The sequence below is a fragment of the Oncorhynchus masou genome, chromosome 2 (assembly GCF_036934945.1).
Source record: "Oncorhynchus masou masou isolate Uvic2021 chromosome 2, UVic_Omas_1.1, whole genome shotgun sequence".
Lineage (NCBI taxonomy): Eukaryota > Metazoa > Chordata > Actinopteri > Salmoniformes > Salmonidae > Oncorhynchus > Oncorhynchus masou.
In genome coordinates this window covers 23,130,462-23,141,180 of record NC_088213.1, presented here as the reverse complement: position 1 = coordinate 23,141,180, position 10,719 = coordinate 23,130,462, and positions in this window count along the sequence as shown.

The following is a 10,719-nucleotide window of genomic DNA, read 5'->3' as shown; positions in this document are numbered from 1 at the left end:
CACCCCTCACTAACACACTCACCCACGAGTACACCCCCACTAACACACACACTCACACACAAGTTCACCCCCGCTAAACCACACACTCACACACGAGTATACCCCCCACTATCACACACACCCACACCCCTTCTAAAACACACACTCACACACCTTCACTAACACACTCACCCAAGAGTACACCCCCCACTAACACACACACTCTCACACAAGTTCACCCGCGCTAAACCACACACTCACACACGAGTACACCCCCGCTAAAACACACACTCACACACGAGTATACCCTCCACTATCACACACACCCACACCCCATCTAAAACACACACTCACACACGAGTACACCTCCCGCTAAAACACACACTCACACAAGTACACCCCTCACTGACACACTCACACACGAGTACACCCCCTCTAATACACACACAAGTACACCTGCGCTAAAACACACACTCACACACGAGTACACCCCTCACTTACACACACACAAACTCACACACGAGTAGCGCCCCCACTAACACACACACTCACACACAAGTTCACCCCCACTAAATCACACACTCACACACGAGTACACCCCCCACTATCACACACACCCACACATGAGTACACCCCTTCTATAACACACACTCACACACCCCTCACTAACACACTCACCCACGAGTACACCCCCACTATAACACATACTCACAGACGAGTACACCCCCACTAAAACACACACTCACACACGAGTACACCCCTTCTAAAAAACACACCCCTCACTAACACACTCACCCACGAGTGCACCCCCACTAAAGCATTCACTCACACATGAGTACATCCCCCACTAACACACGCACTCACACACAAGTACACCCATCACTAATACACACACTCACACACGAGTACACCCCCCACTAACACACACACTCACACACAAGTACATCCCTCACTAACACACACACTCACACACGAGTACACCCCCCGCTAACACACACACTCACACACAAGTGCACCCCCCGCTAACACACACACTCACACACGAGTACATCCCCCACTAACACACTCACACACAATTACAGCCCCTACTAACACACACGAGTACATCCCCCACTAACACACTCACACACAATTACAGCCCCTACTAACACACACACTCACACGAGTACACCCCCCACTAACACACACACTCACACACAAGTACATCCCTCACTAACACACACACTCACACGAGTACACCCCCCACTAACACACACACTCACACACAAGTACACCCCTCACTAACACACACACTCACACACGAGTACACCCCCCGCTAACACACACATTCACACACAAGTGCATCCCCCGCTAACACACACTCACACATGAGTACATCCCCCACTAACACACTCACACACAATTACAGCCCCTACTAACACACACACTCACAAGAGTACACCCCCCACTAACACACACACTCACACACGAGTACATCCCCCACTAACACACTCACACACAATTACAGCCCCTACTAACACACACGAGTACATCCCCCACTAACACACTCACACACAATTACAGCCCCTACTAACACACACACTCACAAGAGTACACCCCCCACTAACACACACACTCACACACGAGTACATCCCCCACTAACACACTCACACACAATTACAGCCCCTACTAACACACACACTCACACAAGTACATCCCCCACTAACACACTCACACACAATTACAGCCCCTACTAACACACACACTCACACGAGTACACCCCCCACTAACACACACACTCACACTGACACATATCCACTATCCACACTGACACAGTTTGAACACTTCATGACTTCCTTCCCCCTTTACCTACAGTATGCTCTATAAATATTGGAGGTTCCTAGTATGACTAGGGTTGTGTGTTGGCCTTGCATTCAGCTAAAGGCAGTCGAGGGGAAAAGGGGAAGAGACCTTGGAAATAAACAGGGTCTGAGTGATCAGAGCTACTCTCCATTTCACAGTGAATCAGGATGATAATGGTCTATCTGTCAGCATGGGTCTTCCATAAAGCCATTACCACCTTTTGTTGTTCCCCCCCTGTTCTCCCAACATGCTGCCAAGTTCAAAAAGGCAAGAGGCAATCTGTTCGTCCCCTCATTCAGACCTTCAGGCCTCCCTGAGCCCCCACCACACACACACACACACACACACACACACACACACACACACACACACACACACACACACACACACACACACACACACACACACACACACACACACACACACACACACACACACACACACACACACACACACATTGTGGCAACCTGCCCCTATCTGCACCAGCAGTCTTTATTACCTGGGAGGCTGTGAGACAGTCAAATTAGCGTTGATAAAGAAGGCGTCAGCTCCACACGTCGCCGCAAGGAAGCTAGAGACAACCCATTGATGTGGACACCCCACCTCTCTCTCCACTCCATCTATCTGTCCCCACCTCCATTGCACGCACACACACACACACACACACACACACACACACACACACACACACACACACACACACACACACACACACACACACACACACACACACACACACACACACACACACACACACACACACACACACACACACACACAATGTCATCCCTACATACTCTCTTTCTTTCTTACTCTCTCTCTCTCTCTCTCTCTCTCTATTCTCTCTCTCTCTCTATTCCCTCTCCATCCCTCTTTTTATTCTGTCTTTCACCCTCTCTATTCTCTGTCTGACTCCTTCTCCCCATCTCTGTTGCCTTTGGCGAATTGGCAAATTGTGTTTTACTAACGTGGGTACATGTGTTAAGTGGGGATCAATTGTTTGTTTAACAGGGTGCCTCTATTAGACTGGGAGGATGTAATTAGAGAAGAGGCCCTTTTCTTTAATACAGCAGCCTGTATCAGCCAGGGGAGGGGGAAGGGCTTCAGCGTCACACACACAATCAATGCCAAATCTCAAGGAAGGATCGGTGGCAGATTGGTTTCTGGAAATGAAAAATTATAAACCTTACAGGGGGAAAACCTCGGCTTCATTCAATGAAGTTGTCCTCGGTGTCTTACTGTGCCTCCTTGGTTCTTAGCCTAAAGCCACATTTCACTATTTATAATGAACCCAGGCAAGCCAGGGATGAAAGCTCCATAATATCTGATTATTCTCATTGCCGTTTTACTGGTTTGCTTTGTTCACATCAAAGGAGCTCTTTGAAACGTCTCATACCTACTGTGGGTTGGCAGCAGCGAACCTCGCTTGCCAGATAGGCGGATCGGCGAGCCGTGCCAAGAAATTGCAGACAACAAGGAAACAAAGCATATTCAGGCTCAAACACACTCTCCGCCCCCAAACACACTCTTCTCGCAAACACCCCTCCATACACACTCTCACCCCACCACACATACTCCCCCACACACACATTCTCCCCCCCACACACACTCTCTCCCCCTCACACACACTCTCCCCCCTTACACAGACTCTCCCCAACACACACAATCTCCAGCAAACACCTCCCCCCACACACTCCCCCCACACACACTCTCCCCCCACACACACTCTCTCCCCCACACACACTCCCCCCCCACACACACTCTCCCCCCCACACACTCTCTCCCCCACACACACTCTCCCCCCACACACACTCTTCCCCCTCAAACACACTTCCACCCACACACACACTCCTCCCCACACACACTCTCCCCCACACACACTCTCCTCCCCACACACACTCCCCACACACACTCTCCCCACACACACTCCCTCCATTACATTACATTTACATTTACATTTAAGTCATTTGGCAGACGCTCTTATCCAGAGCGACTTACACACACACTCACCCCCCTCCCCACACACACTCCCGCCCCACACACACTCTCCCCCCCACACACACACTCTCCCCCACACACACTCTTCCCCCTCAAACACACTCCCCCCACACACACACTCCTCCCCACACACACTCCTCCCCACACACACTCCCCACACACACTCTCCTCCCCACACACACTCCCCACACACACTCTCCCCACACACACTCCCTCCCTCCCTCCCTCCCTCCCTCCCTCCCTCCCTCCCTCCCTCCCTCCCTCCCTCCCTCCCTCCCTCCCTCCCTCCCTCCCTCCCTCCCTCCCCCCTCCCTCCCTCTCCCCCCACACACACACACTCCCCCCCCCACACACACACTCACCCCCCACACACCCCCCCCACACACACACTCCCCCTCCCCCCCACACACACACCCCCCCACACACACTCTTCTTAAAGAAACATTTGCTCACCATTTTGAAAATGGGGCGAATCAAACAGTCCAGGTTTTAAAGGCACTACCCTGAGATCAAGGGAAAGGAAGGCAGCAGGCCTCTTTTGGGCAAACGTTGAAGGAAAGTAAGCCAGTGGATGTGTATCATGTGGGACCCTAGCAAGCAGGAAGTGTGTGTGTGTGTGTGTGTGTGTGTGTGTGTGTGTGTGTGTGTGTGTGTGTGTGTGTGTGTGTGTGTGTGTGTGTGTGTTTGTGTGTGTGTGTGGGGGGGGGAGTGTGTATGCTTGTGTGCGTGTGTATCTGTACAGTGCCTTGCGAAAGTATTGCCCCCTTGAAGTTTGCGACCTTTTGCCACATTTCAGGCTTCAAACATAAACATATAAAACTGTATTTTTTTGTGAAGAATCAACAATAAGTGGGACACAATCATGAAGTGGAACGACATTTATTGGATATTTCAAACTTTTTTAACAAATCAAAAACTGAAAAATTGGGTGTGCAAAATTATTCAGCCCCTTTACTTTCAGTGCAGCAAACTCTCTCCAGAAGTTCAGTGAGGATCTCTGAATGATCCAATGTTGACCTAAATGACTAATGATGATAAATACAATCCACCTGTGTGTAATCAAGTCTCCGTATAAATGCACCTGCACTGTGATAGTCTCAGAGGTCCGTTAAAAGCTCAGAGATCATCATGAAGAACAAGGAACACACCAGGCAGGTCCGAGATACTGTTGTGAAGAAGTTTAAAGCCGGATTTGGATACAAAAAGATTTCCCAAGCTTTAAACATCCCAAGGAGCACTGTGCAAGCGATAATATTGAAATGGAAGGAGTATCAGACCACTGCAAATCTACCAAGACCTGGCCGTCCCTCTAAACTTTCAGCTCATACAAGGAGAAGACTGATCAGAGATGCAGCCAAGAGGCCCATGATCACTCTGGATGAACTGCAGAGATCTACAGCTGAGGTGGGAGACTCTGTCCATAGGACAACAATCAGTCGTGTATTGCACAAATCTGGCCTTTATGGAAGAGTGGCAAGAAGAAAGCCATTTCTTAAAGATATCCATAAAAAGTGTCGTTTAAAGTTTGCCACAAGCCACCTGGGAGACACACCAAACATGTGGAAGAAGGTGCTCTGGTCAGATGAAACCAAAATGTAACTTTTTGGCAACAATGCAAAACGTTATGTTTGGCGTAAAAGCAACAGCTCATCACCCTGGACACACCATACCCACTGTCAAACATGGTGGTGGCAGCATCATGGGTTGGGCCTGCTTTTCTTCAGCAGGGACAGGGAAGATGGTTAAAATTGATGGGAAGATGGATGGAGCCAAATACAGGACCATTCTGGAAGAAAACCTGATGGAGTCTGCAAAAGACCTGAGACTGGGACGGAGATCTGTCTTCCAACAAGACAATGATCCAAAACATAAAGCAAAATCTACAATGGAATGGTTAAAAAATAAACATATCCAGGTGTTAGAATGGCCAAGTCAAAGTCCAGACATGAATCCAATCGAGAATCTGTGGAAAGAACTGAAAACTGCTGTTCACAAATGCTCTCCATCCAACCTCACTGAGCTCGAGCTGTTTTGCAAGGAGGAATGGGATGTGAAAAACTCTCGATGTGAAAAACTGATAGAGACACACCCCAAGCAACTTACAGCTGTAATCGCAGCAAAAGGTGGCGCTACAAAGTATTAACTTAAGGGGGCTGAATAATTTTGCACGCCCAATTTTTCAGTTTTTGATTTGTTAAAAAAGTTTGAAATATCCAATAAATGTCGTTCCACTTCATGATTGTGTCCCACTTGTTGTTGATTCTTCACAAAAAAATACAGTTTTATATCTTTATGTTTGAAGTCTGAAATGTGGCAAAAGGTCGCAAAGTACATTTTGGTGGTCATCCTGTCTGGGTTGGCGCCCCCGCCCCTTGGGTTGTGCCGTGGCGGAGATCTTTGCGGGCTATACTCAGCTTTGTCTCAGGATGGTAAGTTGGTGGTTGGAGATATCCCTCCAGTGGTGTGGGGGCTGTGCTTTGGCAAAGTGGGTGGGGTTATATCCTTCCTGTTTGGCCCTGTCCGGGGTGTCCTCGGGTGGGGCCACAGTGTCTCCTGACCCCTCCTGTCTCAGCCTCCAGTATTTATGCTGCAGTAGTTTATGTGTCGGGGGCTGGGGTCAGTTTGTTATATCTGGAGTACTTCTCCTGTCCAATTCGGTGTCCTGTGTGAATCTAAGTGTGCGTTCTCTAATTCTCTCCTTCTCTCTCTCGGAGGACCTGAGCCCTAGGACCATGCCCCAGGACTACCTGACATGATGACTCCTTGCTGTCCCCAGTCCACCTGGCCGTGCTGCTGCTCCAGTTTCAACTGACCTGAGCCCTAGGACCATGCCCCAGGACTACTTGACATGATGACTCCTTGCTGTCCCCAGTCCACCTGGCCGTGCTGCTGCTCCAGTTTCAACTGTTCTGCCTTATTATTATTCGACCATGCTGGTCATTTATGAACATTTGAACATCTTGGCCATGTTCTGTTATAATCTCTACCCGGCACAGCCAGAAGAGGACTGGCCACCCCACATAGCCTGGTTCCTCTCTAGGTTTCTTCCTAGGTTTTGGCTTTTCTAGGGAGTTTTTCCTAGCCACCGTGCTTCTACACCTGCATTGCTTGCTGTTTGGGGTTTTAGGCTGGGTTTCTGTACAGCACTTTGAGATATCAGCTGATGTACGAAGGGCTATATAAATAAATTTGATTTGATTTGATTTGATTCAAGGGGGCCGAATACTTTCGCAAGGCACTGTATGTGTGTGTGTGTGTGTGTGTGTGCATGTTTGTGTGTGTCTGCATGAGCGTGTAGAAGTTTGTCTGTGTGTGTGTGTGCATGCGTGTGTGCATGTGTGGACGTGTGGAAGTTTGAGTGGAAGTGTACACAATTGTACATGATTGGGTGTGTTTGATTTGATGTTTGTATTGGTTTATGTACGATGCATATATGGTTGGTATAGTATACTACTTAGGAGGGGGTAGAAGAGGAGAGTGTGTGTGGGCTGTAGAGACTGTAATGTAACGGACAGAGTTCTCACTGACATCTGGACTAGCCAGGAGAAGCACCTCCGTTGTTCCGTTGTTCCACACTGCTGTTCGGATGTTGTGTGTGATGTCGTGGCTTGGTGAATAGTAAAACATGTAACCCAATGTAGGTGGTTTTGGGGAGAATGTATAAGAAGTGTACCTGTATGGTTCAAATAATGGTGTGAATGAGTGTATTTACTACATGTGTCTAATAGCCTGGGGACGGGCTAAAGCACAGAGTAGCCCCTTTGGGTCTGTTCCTCCCTGTAGTATGAATGTTAGTGGGGAGGTATGTATAGATTGGACTCCTGATCCTCTGTTAGACACTACATATTTAGTGTTTCTATTCTTCCCCTGAATCTCACCCAATCCAATACAGCCCACCCCTGCACAGGAATTGACTGTCTGGATGCTTATGTACTGGTCACCTTGTTTTCACGCTTTCTGCCATGTGGACAATACATGAACTAAATGGACACTAAGATGTGCTTGGCCCTTTTCTGCTAAGGCTGAGCTTCTGTGAGGCATGGAGACTGCTGGCTTAAATAGTTGAAGTAGCTAGACTGTGTGTGTGTGTGTGCTGTGTGTGTTGTTGTGTGTGTGTTGCGTGTGTGTTTTTGTATGTGTGCGTGCGAGCGTGTGTGATTCTGAGTGACAGACAGGGCCGGAGATGTGCCAGCCCACTCTGTGACACAGAGCGTTCTGGCAGCGGAAGCCATTGTTATCATCCCTGATTTCACACACAAGCTAAATGAGTGTGGCTCAAGCCAACCTGCCCCCAGTAACAGTTACAGTCTACCAAAAGCTGTTCTGTATAGCTATGTAACACAGGGGGGGGGGAGTAGCAGGCCTTCATGAATAGACACACAGAAGAAGCAAGTACGCACCTACACACATACAAAACTCAATTTAAATACCTTTATTTAAAATGTATTTAGAGTTGAATTATGATCATATGTAAATAAGGACTCTGGAATAGTTTTCACAAGCTAAGGTATGGAAAAAGCTTTTCAATAGGAAGTATTTTGGGGGCATTTTTGGGGGTAGTTGGGCTTTCATCACATTACCAATCTAAACAAGAAGAGGTAGAGTGACAGTGGAGTGGGGCTGTCCCCTCTCCTCTACTAAAGCATCCTTTGAAGTTGCTTTTCAGGTCATTAAGCCCCATTTCCCCTTCACAGAGATCTTGTGTGGTGGGCGTTTGAGCCCAACAATGGGCCCTAATGACTTAATGCTTCTGTTTTCATTCTCCCCCTCTTCATCTCCTCCTCCTCCCTCCATCCCTCTCTCGCCCCCTCACCCCTTTACACCCCTTTTTATTGGCTGCTCAGCACCCCTCGTTTGGATGCAAACTTTTTTATAGTGCATTGTAACGAGCTGCAGCTGTGGGGTAAAGCGGGGTGTAATGTTAACCCAGACTGAGGAGGGTCACCCGACGGGCCATAAAGGGTCAAAGGTCAACACATTGTGGTACTGCCATGGATAGTGTATATAAGAGGGCTGTAAAGGTTATTTATCTCATTCACAGCTCCTCAGCTCGGCCTCCAACCCACAGACTCCTCCTTAGCCTGACCTCTCTTGTGTTGGCTTTTGAGAGGCCCGATCCCTCCCTTCTGAGCTGTTTGAATAGGTTCATCTCTCTGTTTTGTCATTAAGTGGTCCTTAATTGGTGGAGCATGCATAATTGGTGGCTGTTAGGGGCTGATATACTGTTGCACAGTGGAGAGAGGGGTTAGTTAGTGAATGGAGACAAATACCTGTTCTGCTGCCCTGGTCGTGGAGTCTCACAGCATGGTGGAGCATGTCCAAGCAAGACTGATTAGACTGCTGCTAATATCATTAGAATTGTCTGTTAGTGGACGCACAGATGTAGACACAAGTACACACACACACACACACGCACGCACGCACGCACACACACACACACACACACACACACACACACACACACACACACACACACACACACACACACACACACACACACACACACACACACACACACACACACACACACACACACACACACACACACACACACACACACACACAAAGGACAGCATAATCTATCATAAGAAAGTGTGTGATATATTAGCTGCCTGGCGACGGGGGTCCTGTCCATAGAGACGGCTGGGTGGACAAAGCTACACCATAGCCTCCTCTCTTTACTACAGCAGAGTGGCAAGCCAGCCGTGGCAGTAACCTGAGTCTGGAAAAACAAAGAAAAAAGACAATCGCAAAAATCTAACGGACCCCTGTCACTCTCTCCCCTCTCTCCCCCCTGCCACTGACTTAATCTTAATTGAATCAGCTTCACAGGAAGATGTTGACACTGAGAGATTGCAGGAATCTGGGAGGGCCTTGGCAGAGCAGGGGAGTGCTGGGAAAAACTCCCCCCAGTTCATTAAGGTGTCCCCCTGCCTCCCTTTCCCCCATTCCTCACCGTCTCAGGGGAGATAATGTCCCCCAGACAATTTGATCTCTCACTGTGGCCCGCAACTTTATTACCCTTCCCTTGACCATGGAGCCTAAAATCCTTCTCCTCTGATCTCAGGTGGACGGACACAGCATCTCTTAAAATGTATGTGGACTCCTTTTGTGAAGTTGTTTTCATGTCATTATTTTAGGGTTACAGGGACAGCTGAGAGTCACAATAGCCATAGTTAAAGTATTTCATATGGAGGAAGGACTAGCGTTATCATGCAGGACACGTTTATTTGCTTGGAGGAGTCATATCTCTGGAGAATACCCATCATGGATTACTCCATCTCCATCATGACTGCATTGAGACTCCATAGGCCGTGTTCGTGATCCTCAGAATGTCATATTTAGTAGAAGCGCTACAGGTCCTTTTTCAGGAGCCATACATTCTAATGCTTCCACCAATATTAGCCTCTATCCTGATATTTCCCATTGACTATAATGCTGCTGTCAGTGTTAATAGCTAGCACTGTCCAACCACCACTATTAGTACTGTAGCAAAGATTAAACATGTAATTAGGCCAACATTACACCCCAAAAACAACAACAACAACAACATTAACTATGCTCCCAGAGCAGTAATGGATGATTTTAGATGAGAAGTGACAGCCAGGCCCTGGTGTGGCTAGATCTACATATGAATGGCATTTAGGCTGCTCCTCTGCACCATGCAGGTGGTGTGTGATAAGGGCCTTAATCTAGATAAGAGCCCTGGCGCAGGCCCCAGGATAGGCCAGGCCTCCTTTATTAGCCCTGAAGAAGCAAGGGGAGCGGGTAGAATGCTAATGCCCAGTGTCCTCCCTACTCTCCCAGCCACGGACTCCCACACTCCCAGCCTAGTCCCAGTCTCTCTCCTCCCAGCCCCACTCCCAGCCTCGTCCTGCGCTGTTACAACACTAAACTAGG